This window comes from Theropithecus gelada, chromosome X (assembly GCF_003255815.1).
Source record: "Theropithecus gelada isolate Dixy chromosome X, Tgel_1.0, whole genome shotgun sequence".
Lineage (NCBI taxonomy): Eukaryota > Metazoa > Chordata > Mammalia > Primates > Cercopithecidae > Theropithecus > Theropithecus gelada.
In genome coordinates this window covers 136,727,025-136,742,445 of record NC_037689.1, presented here as the reverse complement: position 1 = coordinate 136,742,445, position 15,421 = coordinate 136,727,025, and positions in this window count along the sequence as shown.

Genomic DNA, 15,421 nt, shown 5'->3' with positions numbered 1-15,421 from the left:
AGCTGAAAGTACTGAATTCACTTGTCCCTTTTCATTCCTCTCTGTGAGTGTTACAGACCACAGCTGCCTCTAATCAGCCATCTTGGCTCACTCTGAGGAGATGGCTTTCGAAGGCATCTTGTGTAGTCTTAAGAGCACAGTCTCTGGGGCCAGACTGCATGGGTTTGTATACCAACTATGCCACTCACTAGCTGTGTAACTTTGGGCAAGTTACTTAACTTCTCTGTGCCTCTGTTTCTTCATCTGTAAAATGGGCACAGCAATACCTACTTTATAGAATTATTTTAAGAATTATACGAGCTAATGTACATTAAGGTCTTAGACTAGTACTTTGCATATTATCTAATAATGTTAACTATACTTAGCACAAAGCACAGGGCCAAGCATACAGACAATATTGAAAAATGTGTGTTGAATGAAAACAGGAAGGAAGGCACAGGCTCTGTCCTCCAGGCACTCTTGGCTTGGTAAAAATTTTAAGAAAAACTTTAGCATGGCTATAATATTCAGCAGAATGAGAAAAGTGCCCTAAACAAGGGGGAAGGAAGGATTCATCAGGATCTGAGAGGGGAACATGATGGATAATTAGTGGCCCTGTGAAGGATGCATGAAATGATGGCCTCTGAGATGGACCTTAAAGAACCAGTTGGATTTTCAAAGTGGACAGCAAGGCAGTTTGGGTGGAAAATGTACTTGAGCAAAGGAGTGGAAGCAGGAATGCATACTGATATAGCTGGAATCTGGACAATGATGATCAAGGGGAAAGAAGAGAAACATATAAAGGTTGATTATGCTCAGATTTTGAATGGCCTTGAATGCCAGGTTAACAAGTTAATTGAGTAGGCAATAGGAAGCCCTCAAGTATTTTTTTTAGCTGAGTAAATTACACAACCAGAGAGAATGTTTTAGGAATACTGATTGGGAAACAATAGATTGGAGATGGAGAGAGGCAGGGGAACTAGTGAGGATGTTACTGTCGTACACTAGGAAAGAGGTGAAGGTGCCATAACCTAGGTAGATGACAGAAGGGACAGAAAGGAAATGAAGGCTACAAGATGTATTGCAGGGGTGAAATTAACAATATTTAGTAGCAATGGAGTAGGGGAAAACACAGATTCCAGGCTTTCCTACTGAATAGCAATTCATTTAACTTTTCTGTGTCTCAACTTCCTCATCTATAAAATGGAGCTAGTTGACTCAGAAAAAAAATCTTACGAGACAACCACTGTTTTGGACTCCATAGAATTACTATGTCTCTTATTGGCACATGGATATATAAGAGCTGTTTGGTTGCAAGTTACAGAAACACAATTCAATTGAGCTTAAACTCCCCCAAAAGGCAGACTATAATCATTCCCATGATCAAGCCAGGGAAAGGACAAGAGTAGTGCTGGCCTTGGGGACCGCTGGAAATCAGAAAGAAACAGTGCTTTTAAGCATTCTTTCTTCGTCTTGTCTGTCTTCTGTTTATGCATCAGCTGTATTCTTTCCTGCTGGAGGCTGGCGTTCTCCGTGTGGTGAGAAACTCGACTACAGGGCTGCCTCAAGTTCACATCCTTCCACGCCATTGATCCAAGAACAGAAAGGGTTTTCATCTCTAGCTCCAATGAGAAAAATCCCAGAAAAGAATGTGAATTAGCCAGGTTTATATCTTAAGAGCGCTTTATATTTGGACCTACCTCCACAACAGTAGCAGGGATGGGAGGTGAGGTGCTGGGAATGGTGGCTCCCTAAAGTCACATAATCATGGTGGAATAGGAACAGTTTCTCAAAAGAGAGGTGGGAACCACAGACATAGCACCTGTGGAGACTTCTGGGACCAGGACCACCACCACAATGCAAGTCACACAGGCAATAGGGGTGAAGAAGGAGTCAAGGCCACCCGATGGTTCAGGACTGGTTGTATCATTCAAAAAGAAACCCAAGGAAAGCTAGTATATTGCGGAACATGCTCTGTATGCTTGGATCCCTGTTGTCCCATACTTCTAGGGTGCATATTCAGACTGTATTTCTGATGACATTACCTCTATCCTCCCCCATCCCCAACCACGCCCCAGCGTTTTTAACAGCTGGCTCACCTTGAGAAGCAGTTGGTGCCACATGGTTCTGTTGCACCTTCATGTTCTACTTTCTCAGTTCCTTGTGCAGTCCTGTGTGCAGGATGTGTGTGGTTCTGTCCTGACCCTCTTTTCAGCTATTGCCAAGAGGCACACACTTAACACCTAGACACTTCAAACATGACTACAATGTGGCTGAACTGTGTGCTTTATGCCAACTTATCCTCCCTTCCTCAGGTTATGTAATTTTTGTCTCAAAAGTATCAGAGTCAGATCAGAGCTGTGCAAGCCAGGAGCATCCCCTGGGCACTGCTGTCCCTGGCCTTGAACTTTTCTGGTTGGGCAACTACAGTAATTCTTTGATGTTGATGACAATAATGACAATGATGGTGATGATGATGACGACGATGATGATGAAGAAGAGTACTATAAGGGTACTGATAATTACTTAGTTTTCCATAGGACCCTTCTTTTCAAAGTGAGACCAAATCACCACATTATCTCACTAGATCCACATGATGACTCTGGAAGGCAATAAAGGACAGTGGAAATAACATAGCTGGCCAACTGCAAAGACTTGGGTTTATGTTTCACTTCTATCATGCATGAGCAAGTCATTTTACCCATCCAAGTCTCATTTTCCGTTCTATCAAATGGAATAATTATAGTATCTGTTTCATAGGTTTCCAGGGAAGACTCATTGTGAAAAAACAAGGTGACAGGTAGTAAGTGTTCAGTAAACCTTTGTTTTTAACCTTGATGATGAAGGACATCCACGTTCATGATTGCTCTTTTTGATATATTATCTTGAGCAAATTACTAAATCTCACTGTGCCTCAAATTCCTTATCTCTGTGGTAAGGAGCTATTAATAATGTACTCAATGTGTAGGGTTCTTATGAATGCCAGGTGTGTTTTGATTTGTAAAACACATAGAAGGGTTCTTTGCCCAGGGTCAATGCCCAATCAATTAAGTTTCAAAATTAGGCAGAGATGAGTTTGAATGTCAACTTCACTATGTACTAGCTTTGTGACCTGGGACAAATTACTGAATCACTCTCAGCCTCATCTGCAAAATAGGGATTATCATGACATCTGCCTTCCACAAAGGTTGTGAGGACTCAATAAAACAATGCATATACAGTTCCTAGCCCTGTGTCTGGCACCAACTTGTAACTGATCTTATTTTTTTTCTTCTTTTATTCAAAGGTAGTGACATCACACACACACACACACACACACACACACACACGCCTAAACCCAACAATTGAAAAGGCTTGATTTGGTCAAAGAAATAAGACCTGTAGTGGCTTGAATGATGGACTTCTAAAAGGCATGTCAAAGTCCTAATTCCTAGATCTTATGGTTGTGACATTATTTGGAAAAAAGGGTCTTTGTGGATATAACTAGATTAAGGATCTTGACATGAAATTATTGTGGACTATCTGGATGTGCGCTAAATCCAATGACAAGTGTCCTTTTTAGATGGAGGAAAGGGTGACAATACTGAGAGAGACATAGAGAAGAGGAGGGTGTGAAGATGACAGCAGAGATTGGAGTGATGTATCTATGAACATCAAGGGTCACAGGCAACCATCAGAAGCTAGGAAGGAGGCAGCAGCCAATGGATTCTCCCTCAGAGCCTTTAGAAGGAAACACCCCACCTACACTTGGATTTCCACCTTCTGGCCTCCAGATCTGTGAAAGAATAAATTTGTGTTGTTTTAAGTCAATCAGTTTGTGGTACAGCGGCCCTAGAACACTAATACAGACCCTAGAAGGTAAGCTAAGAAATTAGTTGGGGCGGTGGAGATATTTTACCAAAGGTCTGACACATCACCTCCAGCCCATGCCATTTTTCTGTTCGAATTGGGGATTGGAATGTGGCTGAGAAACTTCTAAGGGCCCTACAAGAAAAGACGTTGAAGTCATTTTAGGTAGGAAAAAAAAGATTTCCACAAGGGAAAGAACTGCCTCCCACTCTGCTCTCAATACCCTAAGGGGTTCCAAATAATCTAAGAGGTTGGCCATAAGAAGCCACTTGGGAAAATGAGGCTACATAAAATAACATGCATGATAGAAGAGGCAGAAAAAAATGGACTCCATATGAAACAAGAAAAGATCAATTTACCCTCTTGGCTATGTTGTCATCCCACTGCTTTTGAAAGTTAAATTCCACTTGTGAAAAAAAAAAAAAAAGAAGCTACAACTTATTAATTGTCAAGTCTCTGCAGGCGCCTGACACACGACTTTGGATGTGATGGTGACAACTACTCTGAGAGGACGACAAGTATTATTGTTACTTTCATTTTACCAATTAGGTTACTGAGACCTAAAGTCTCACAGCTATTGAGTGATGGAGCTAAATGTTAAACTCACCTCTGAAAAGGCGAAATACATCTACAAATATATAAATGCATTTATCTAGAGTGGTAACAATTTTCATGAGATATTCTAAGAATATTATGACTTATTGACTGAAGAACTCTCACTGGAATCTTCTGTTCTTATTATCCTGGTCTCCTCTGAGGTGTCACCTTCCTGGGCAGGTCTTCCTGGACACTTCCCTCTAAAACAATCAAGCAAACAGAATGGGCAAGGTGCCTCCTCTCTGTACTCTAGGCCACTGTTTCCAAGTGGTTTCCATGCCCTATGGTCTGTTCATAGTTATTCCTCCTTTACCAAACAAACCATGAACAACTCAAGCACAGGTACTATATTCTCTCCATCTGCATATCACTGGCACCAACCACAGGGCCTGGTTTATGGGACGAACTCAGCAACGTCAGATGGATGGATGGTTGGGTGAATGGATGGGTGGGTGGGTGGGTGGATGGATGGATGAATGGATGGATGGATGATGGATGATGAATGATAGATGGATAGATGATGGATGATAGATGATAGATGGTGGCAGAGTTTTTCCAAGGTCAATAGATACAGGCTTCTTTCATTGTTTGAAGCTCATGATATATTAAGAAAACAAGTGATGCCAAAATAGAGTCACAATGCTTGTATCATGTTTAAAATATTAACATAGTAACAATTTTAACATGCACTTAAAATATCACTGTAGTTCATAACATCATTTGGATTACATGTGTTATTATCTATAAAGGGCTCAGAATAGGGTCTCATACCTAGCAAGTACCATGCGGCTGTTGTTGCTGTTGTTGTCATTATTGTCAAGTAAAGACTAGTCAAATATTTAATTTTGAGGTCCTCTGTGAATATGTGGGTCAGACCTAGAGACCTCCTTCTTTCACATTCCTCACTACATTTAATCGGCCCTGGTTGGATAAATAGAAGGATGACTCTTTTCTTGGAGGAGTAGTCCCCACTTAATCCCTTTGCCTCATTCCTGAAAGCCCTTATTGTAGATGTATGTTGGAAGAAGCTGGTTTAGCTGACACAGTATATATTACATTTGGTGAAAACAACAAATCAGCTTTGTAACAGCTGTGTAATAGTAGAAAGAACACTGGTCTTTCAGTCCCAATATCTATTCCTGACTCTGTTCCTAAGATACTGTGAAACTTTCTCCCCTCTGTGCCTCAGTCTTCTCATCTGTAAAACAGGGAAGAGAATCAGACCAGATTACCCCTGTGGCTCACTTGAGTTTTGGAAATGCTATGAATCTCTCAATCTACTGGCAAAGCCGAAGGATCAGAATGAGAAGACCAGTAACAGTCCCAGATTCTTAGGCAAGTAAGATGGAGAAGGTCATCAGGCAATTACGAGTGACCTCAGGCAGTGAGGAGGGGCACAAAGATAGCGTGCTTTTCCTCTGTTTATAGGCTTTCTGGCTAAGAGTGTGCTAGTGAGTGAACAGATGCTTTTAGAAAATGGCCCTGGCTTTCCTTGTTACCTTGGGGTGTGTATGCTTGTGGGAAGAGGGATAGAGCAGAAAAGGAACTACTACTTTTAAGTGTCTACCATGAACTAGGTAGGATGCTAAGTATTTATAAATACAATATTATTATCTGCATTTTACAGACAAGAAAACTGAAGCTGAACGAGATGGAATGACCCCAACAGGCTGATAGATAACTTTTCAGTTTCTCATTTCTACTCTCTGACTTCCCTAGTAACATGGGCAGCCAGACTACGCCTGGTGGTACTCTGTGGAATAGTACTAATCATTTTATCCTTTGTAATAGCAAATATTTATGAAGGAGCTTGGAACAGCAGAACCAAACACACAAAAACAAACAAAAAAACTGTGCACACTTGCTTAGCCCATGACACATGCATTTTGCTGCTCCCCAGCACATGACCAGCTTCAGGCCCTACTTTTTTCTTACTATTTTTTGAGACAAGGTTTTACCCTGTCATCCAGGCTGGAGTGCAGTGGCATGATCACAGCTCACTGAAGCCTCGAATTCCTGGGCTCAAGCAATCCTCCCATCTCAGCCTTCCAAGTAGCTGGGACTGCAGTCATGTACAGTCATGCCTGGCTAATTTTTAAGAAACAAATTTGTGGACACAGGGCCGTACTACATTTTTCAAATTCCTGCCCACCAGTGATGCTTCTGTTTTGGGTATCCCAGCAGAGGAGCATTTTTCTCTTAGTTCTGTGAAGAATTTTGTCACGGTCCCAAACACAAAGCAATAATCCCTGAAGAACATGCAGATGGTCTCAAGGAGGCCCCTTATCTCCACCAATATTCCTCTCCCATCCACATCCAAGGCTGTTTCCTCATGTCCTATCTTGACTCATTCCCCTCAAAATTTTCCGTGTGTGTTATTTTCTGCAGTCTTGTCCTCTGGTGAGTGCACTTTGGTTATTTCTGCTTACCCAGCATTAATCTCCCCATCTTCTGATGACGTTAACTTTTCATTGAGGAATCATTTGGCCTCTCTTCTCTCACCAACTAGTTTGGGTGGGATTCATGCCCATCCATCCCTCAGGCATAGGCATGTGGGCCTGGCCTGGCCTATTGATACATTCCAGCCTCTTCTCCACATTGATGGTTTAGGATTAAACATGGAACTCAATTCTAGAGTGTTGGTTGGAATTATTGGAAAATAGATCTCTTTTTAGTAGATTTATATCTCTGAGGTTGTCAGAAAGGGGCCAGTCTGACAGGGAAAGCCTGCTAAAATTGGGTTTCTGTTATTTGCAATCAACAGAGAGAGAAGTCCCTCTCAGCCATTCTCCCTCACCTTCCCAACCAAAAATACACTGGACCTTTGGTAAGGTTGCCCTAATGACATGCAGACCTCAGTCTGAGAAACCCAAGCAGCTCCAAAGCTGGCTTCCTCCTAAGGCCCATGCTGTACACCTCTGTCTCTGCCTTTATGGATTCTCCCACCAAGAGAACTGTTTTCCTCTTTTACTTTACTCCATAACCTGTACTCGCCACCTCCAGCATTGCCAATTTTATTGCTGACCCAGGCTTCTAGTAATAAAGGTCTGCTGCTTCCCTTGCAGATTTCACATTCCCAGATGGCAATTTCTGTGTCTGTTGAAGGCACTTGATTAAATTTGTTTAAACAAAGGATCTTATGGCTTGTGGAAGGCTAGGCCCCATCATTTACTATACCTGGCACTTTGAAATGCTTAGATATATAACAAATGATAACAAATAAAAGTAGTTCCTCTAAAACTACTTGTTGTAGAGGAATGTTTTGTATTTGTAGGGCATGTTTTGTATTTCTGGAAAAGGCATCCAGACAGCTTTAGATTGGAACTTTAGATGATGTCTAGAGAGATTTAGAAGGTGCTACTGTTTCTTTTGTTTACTTAAAATGAATGATATCATTTTATATCTTCCACTAAGTGCTCGCTGTGTCCCTTCTCTGTGCCAAGCCATGTGTTAAACGCTAGGGATACTGAGAGGTAGAAAGAGAGAGAGAGATGAACAAAGAAGGTACCGTCCCCAAAGCACACACATTGAGTATTTGTTCAATGACTTGAACAGGTTACTTAGCTTCTCTGGCCTCAGTCTCCACATCTGTCAGCTGTTTCATTTCCTGTCTTTGTCATCGTAGTGTTGTGGAGAACAAATGGGCTCATGACTGGGAAAATATGTCAAGTTTCTCCAGGTAGGAGGTGGGAGTGGGAGTGGCCTTGTGGTCTGTCTTAGAATTTCCAGACTGATCCAGAGTCTCCTTGTTTTTGACTCCACCTGTTTCATACTGCCCAAGGGCTGAACCTATCCATACAAGGTCCCAGATAAGGAACTCCTGGAGAACAGAGATCACAGGGAGCACAGACCCAGCATGATCACCTTAGATATACAGAGACAGGAATGAGGAGTGGGGCACCAGGACACCCTTGGTTGCTCAGTGATTTAGCCTGCAGATTGCTGTAAATGAGAGCATGTTAGACAAACTTAGCTTTCAGCCTGGTGACGCCACTACATCCTTACAGTGCTGCTCAGCAAATATTGGGCATGGAATTCCAAAATGTATCTCATGACCTTCACTCCCTCCTAAATATGTTCACTGCAATCCTACGCCTACCGTTTTTTGGCTACTCTGGCCAAAAACCCAGGAGTCATTCCCTGACTCCTCCCACTCTACCCCTGCTTCCAAATAGGCACCTAATTCTGTTTATTATAGTTCCTAAATTTTTATAAAAAGTGTCCACTTCACTCCATCTTCATTCCGTCCCCCTATTCCAGGCCACTGTAGTCTCTCACCTGGTTCTCTGTAACTCTCAGTCATTTGGTCCCCTGCTTCTTTTCCCATCTCCACCATTCAAGTTCCCACAATGTTGCCAGTAGGATATTTTAAAAATGCAAATCTGAGCGTGTCAACACTTCGCTTAGAACACTTTAATGGCTTCCCACTGCTTTCGGAACAAAGTTTCTACTCCTTACCATGGCCCAGAAGGCCCTGTGTAATCTATTCCTTCTCTGCCTATCTAACTTCATCTCATGCCATGCTCGCCCCAGCTCTCTGCGCTCCAACTACATTAACCTTTTCTTAAGGTTTTCCCCAATTCAGTCTTCCTTTTACTTGAGAGGATTTCCTTTCAATCCCCACTACTTCATCACAAATTTCCTTTAAATTCTGTTTTCAATGGATATATTACTTCCTCTTAGAAGCCTTCTCTCTATGAATGCTCAGACTGATGAATGCTCAGACTGGGAAGATCGATCTCTCTCTCTCTCTCTGTCTCTGTCTCTCTCTGTCTCTGTCTCTCTCCTCTCTCTCTCTCTCTCTCACACACACACACACACACACACACACACTCTCAGTATCCCATATATCTCCTTCTTAGCATTTCTCAAAGTGGAGTGAGATGAATGTGCAATTAGTTGTGTATATACTGCCCCCATCTTCCCCAGCTGGAGCTTACTGAGGATATTGACCATGGTTTGGCTCACTCCTGGGCCTGGAAGCACCAGTCAGGTCCTAGCATGAGCTTGGCCCCAAGCAGGAGCACTCTGACTCATCTGAGTCCTATTAGTTTACTAAACCAAGTGACTTCAACCCCTCTGTCTGCCATAGCCGTGAACCTGAGAAAAAGTTGCAATAAGTCCATTGTGAGCTACCTTCTCGGCCGTAAATCTTATGCTCTCTATCTACCCTGCTTCAGGCCACCATCGTCTGTCTCAGCTACACTCCTGCAACTGCCTTCTGACTGGTTTCCTGCGTACCTTTGGGTAGCTTTTTCTCCTTAGATTCTCTTTCACCCGCCTTAGACCCTGATCTGAAAAACTCCTCACTGTTCCCACTGGAGTCCCCTCTTTTGATGTCACTGCCATGCTTATGCCTATGCTATTTCTTCCACTGGAATGCCCTTTTCTGATATCTTAGCCTGTCTAAATTTTATTCAATCTTTAAGATATACTTTAACGGACACCCTCTGTATTTAGTCTTCTCTAATTCTCTCCTTCTCTTAGCTGAAAGAGTTCTTTCTCCTGTTCTGAACTTCTCTGACACTTTACCAGTACTTCTTCATGGTTCTAGTTACTTTCTGCTTTCTATATGATAGTTGTGAATGAACATGTCATCTCTATGACGACTACTTATCAGGACACTGGGAGCAAAATGCCATCTTTATAGCCTCCATGGTACCTTGCACAGTGCCTGCCACATCAAAGGGGCACAATAGACATCTGTGGAATGAATTTCTTCGTCAACCCTCCTTCAGCCTCTTCCTCCTCCTCCTCCACTTAGCTGCCTGCTCATATAAGCTGTATTAGTTTTCTAGGTCTGCAATAACAAAGTACCACAGACTGGGTGGTTGTAACAGCAGAAATATTTTGTGTCACAGACCTGGAGGCTAAAAGTTCAAGATCATGGTGTCAGCAAGATTGGTTTCTTCAGGGAGGTATGAGGGAAGGATATGTCCCAGGCCTGTCTCCTTGACTTGTAGATGACTGTCTTCTCCTTATCTCCCTTCACGTCATCTTCCCTATACATAATTCTGTTTCTGTGTCCAAATTTCCCCTTTGTAAAAAGACAGCCGTTGTATTTGGATTAAAACCTACCATCCTAATAACAAACAAAAATTGTTCTTCAGGACCCAATCCTAATTAAATCCAACTCCAGTCAAGTGTTTACTGTGTGGGGGATACTGGACTAAGTGCAGCAGAAAGGAGTAAATATGGATTTCTCGGTATTTGAGAATCTAATGATGAAATTACAACATAATAGTACCTAGCATGATTGCTGGCATGTAGGGGGCATATTGTACATGTTTAAAAAATAGGGTCCTGCTATGGAAGTCAAAGGCCCCAGTTTTAGACTGTTCATTTTATCACTTGTTTGCTGTGTAGCATTGGGGAAGCACTTCCAGCCTCTCAGCCTGTTTCCCTATCTGAGGACCTTAGGACCCTTCCAGTTCAAACATCACCTGGTGAGTCTTTGATGGGGAGAGAAATGACCTCAAGACCCACATCAGTCAGAGTTACTCCTGTCCTGCCTTGCAGTGCTCCAGCTAACTTGTTTCTGAACTTGTGGCCCTATGCTGGGGCCTTACATTATTTGATGTTGACCTCTCTAGCTCAGGAGAGGTTGGGCTCATCAAAAATGGCTGTCAATAAGCGTCTCTGGGGAATGTAGACTCTGGGAGTTCCTTGAAGGCAGTTACCGTACCATGACTTCTGTTTTTAAAATATGCATCTATTGTGGACATTTTCAAGCATACACAAAACTAAAGAGAAATGTACAATTAACTACCCCATACCCATTATTCAGCTGCAAGAATCATCAACTCAAGGGCATTCTTGGTTCTTCTATATCCCCTACCCATTCCCTTTAAGTTCAACCATCATGTCATTTCATCTATAAATGCTCTGGTATATATCCCTAAATGGTAAGGTAATTTTAACACTGTAACTATATCACATCTAAAAAATTAACAGCAATTCCGTAATGACTAAATATCCACTCCCTCTTGTTTCATAAACATGTTCTTGCATTTGGTATGTTTGATTCAGGATCCAAACAAGGTCCACGCATTACATTTGGTTCATGTATATTTCAAATCTCTTTCAATCATTAAGTTTGCCCTCCTTCTTTTGTTTCCTTGAAATTTGTTTATTGAAGAAACAGGAGAGCATAACATATTTGTCTCTGTATCCCTGGTGCCTAGTGCAGTGGCTAGGAAATCATCAGAACTTAATGTTAGGTGAATGGATGATTAAGTTAGTGAGTCGGTGAGTTAAGGACCACAGCCTCGTCATCCTGGCACAGTGTTTGAATGGGCTCTGTGCTTTCAGACATAGACAGCTCTCAGCTGTCTTTGCTTGTTGTCCATACCGGGAAGAGTCTCTCTCCATTGATTCCTCAGTCTCCTGGTCTGCAAAGGGGAGTTACTAATACCTGGCTTCTGCTCCAGTTCCTGGGGAGATTGTGACAAAGGCTTGGATTTAAAAAATAAAACCTAAAACAGCTTTGAGCAATTGGTGCTATAAATACCAGAGGAGGAATTCTATTATTAAATGTCCTTTTGTTCATCGAAGCTTTCAGCAGAGTGGTAAGGTTGCTAAGTAGAGCCCCTTTCCTTTGTCCTTTCCACACTGCTTCCATGAATGTGGTGACTGCAACAGATACAGTCAGGAGCATGCCCTGGGGTGGGGAGCCCTGGGGCAGGGAGTCCTGGGCTCCCTTTAGACAAGTCTGCCCAGCTCTGGCCGGAGAAGCCCTGCAATATCCTATTCCATCCCGGCAAAAATAGAATAGCCAGGAGAATGCAAGGACTGAGACAACTGTTCCTGTTTTGAAAAGCATCGGAAGGATGTGGCTACAGGTGGGGGTGAATGTCTGCCCCTAAGAGCCAAGCCCAGCCAGGAAGCTGCAGGGCCTGCATGCTGGGGAGCTGAGATTTGGGCTGGATTCCTGACAGCACCTGTGACCCCAGCATCTGGCCATGTCACTGGTAACAATGGAGAACTTCTTGCCTGGAAATTCCGCATGTGTTTATGAGTCCATTAGTTTTCATTCCAAACAAAGAAGATCAGAGAAGCTCTGATGAAAGGCCAGGATCTGCTACAGAGAAGCTAATCGCCAGTTAGGTCAGGTTTCAGCTTTCCCTGGTTTGGAGAAAATACCATTGTGAAGCCAGTAGCCATGTGGTGTAGCTCTGATCCACACAAGCAGCCAGGAAATACTTCCCTTTGGGGCATCTTTCATCTCACCTGCACTCCCACAGGGGCTCTGCGGGAGGCTGTATTCAATATTTTCCTCCTACTTAACCTTTCTCCCTCTCCCCACAACACACTTTCCACATGAAACCAGTTCATGGAAACCAGTACCTCTGGTCTATAACATATTGGGCATGCACGCAGAGTCTGTGCCATGAAATTACAAAAATGACAACAGAACATAGGAGTTTGCAAAATGAGCAAATCACTAGGAATTTTTAAAGTAAATTTGAAAGTAATGAGGACCTAGTAGTCCCCATATGTGTAGTGGGAAGTTTGAAACTTTCAGCCTTTTCTGAGCTTTCTGTGTACCCAAAAGAGAAGCTTATTTTGGAAGTAGAATAACTATGATTTTTTTCCTCATCAACTCAAAAAGTGGTTGAACTGATTTAGCTCAAACTATAAAAAGACAAAAAACCAAATGCGCCCTGGGACAAGATTTCTGTGTGGAATAGAATGGAAGTAACTAGAGGGGTAAGGCCATGAAAATGGAGTGCCTTAAAATCATATTCCTTCAGCTGATCTTTCAGATGTTCATTAGAGAGTCTTGAGGCTCAGTTTGGGGTGTGAGGTTCTGAGTAAAATAGTGAACTAATTCAAAATTAAACCGTTTTTTTAAATAAGAGGTTACTAGAAGTTTCTCGGAATCTGAAATTATTTTTCTAAACATTTTCATTTGATTTTACATAAAGCTACCAGCACAGCCAAGATTTGCATATCTGTTTAACAAATAGAATTAACTATGTATTGACCAATTAAGGAGGGAAGTAGTGTAGAATTTTTTAGAGCACGAGCTTTGGAGACAGACAGACCTATGTTTATACCCCAGCACTTCCTCTTGATAGGTCTTGAACTTGATATCGAGCCTCTGCTGTTGCTTCTGTGAAACTGAGATAAATTTATCACAGAAGGTTATGATAACAGCTAAAGAAAATGATGAAAATGAAATACTTAGAATAGTGCTGACATAAAATGAACACCCCTAAGATAGTGGTTATAGTAACAGTAGTAGTATTTATAAAATTGGGAGTGCTAAATGATTTATCTTCATGCGCTTCTCTACCGAATCATCTAAAGCAGTGTTTTCCAAAAAAGTAGAATTTTATGGTGACCACGAGTAAAAAAAATACATTTTATGCAGCGATTGAGTACACACATACATAGAAGAAACCAAAGTTTTACAGAACATACTATGTGGAATACACTCCATTGCATATAGTAACAGTGAGTATTTTCTGTGAAACTTTTAAAAATAATTTTATACATTTTATTTTTTTTTTCATTTTTTAATGCTGATGATGGCCCACTAGATAGATTTCATTACTGTCTAATGGGTCATAGCCCACGGTTGGTAAAATACTTACCTAGATGAAGCCAGGGAAAGAAGTTGGCACCCTCAGGAGCCCAGAGAACTGCCTCTTCTGAATGAACACTTCTTGCCAAAGTTCAAAGCCAAAATCAATCTTCCTGGAATTTTTTTCCCCATTAAAACTCCCTCTTAGAATAACAAATGACAGCTGGAAAGTGACTAGGCACTAGTCCTCCTCATACTTTCACCTCTGGCCTGGCTCGTGGATGATGACATTCTTTTCTAGACCCTTCTGGCAAGTCTGTCCAAGATCTGGGGTTGGCCTGTAGAATTTGATGTGTGTGTGTGTGTGTGTGTGTGTGTGTGTGTGTGTGTGTATTTAGGAATTGAGGGGAAAAACGGAAAGGTCTGCCAGTTTCTCAATTTTTTTCCCTCTCATGTCATCTACCTGTCAAGTTTCCGCCAGATTAGAGGGGAATCCCCACTCCCCTGTATAGTGACACTTTCCTTTCCAAAGGATCCTACTGCTCTGGAGATGTCTGAGACAGTGAGAAAGAGCCAAAGCGCCAACAGCCACGAGCTCTTTGCTCCACCTCCCTGATTTGGTCCCTTCGCCTTGACAGAGCCTTGGTCCAGTAAGATGATCTGACCACAGCTGGTCTCCTACACTTAGAACAAGTTGGAAGCAAGAGAACTTGGGGAAGGAATTCAGTTTCACTAAAAATAGCTGCAATATAGACCCAGTGACTTACCACTCCTCAGAACAGTCTGATATGAACTGCATAGGGTCCGCTGGCCCCTGCAATCACTCTGGACTATTTGCTTTTCCAGCCTGGAGCCCTTGAAGCCAGGAGGGGATTAGGGTGTTGGGGGTGCTTTGGCTCAGATGCAGACTATTGCAAACCGCAGAAACGCACAGTGACGACATGACCAAGAAGCTTCCTACCCCTGGCCTGGGAGCAAGTGACTGTGGGCACTAATAACAACAGGGCCTTTTAAGATTTTGGTCCATGGTGGAATCTTGCTTGTTTCTCACCACCAGGCCCATTGCATCTCCACTTCTAAGGTAGGTGAAACCAAACTCATTGGGGAAAATGCTATGGGAATTGGTATCCTCTTAGGTAACCCAGGCCCAGGTTTCCTTGGCCTAGGGTGGGGAGACAAATGTCTGGGCAGGACATAGCCTCCAAATAAAAATACAACTCCATGCTCCCAACACACTGATCAAGGCACAGTAATGTTTGGGAATTAATTCCTTTCCTTGTACCCTCTCACCCAAAAGCTAAGGAACTAGCTAGCAAGAAAGCACTTCAATGTTAAATTTAACCCTTTATCAACTACTCTACCTGAAACTGCTCTATTCTAGGTGCCTTGTCCTTCCTGACTCATTACTGTGTGAATGTGAATTTGGGTCAGAGCACTGGTTATCTGTGTTTTGCTTGTCTGCTGTGC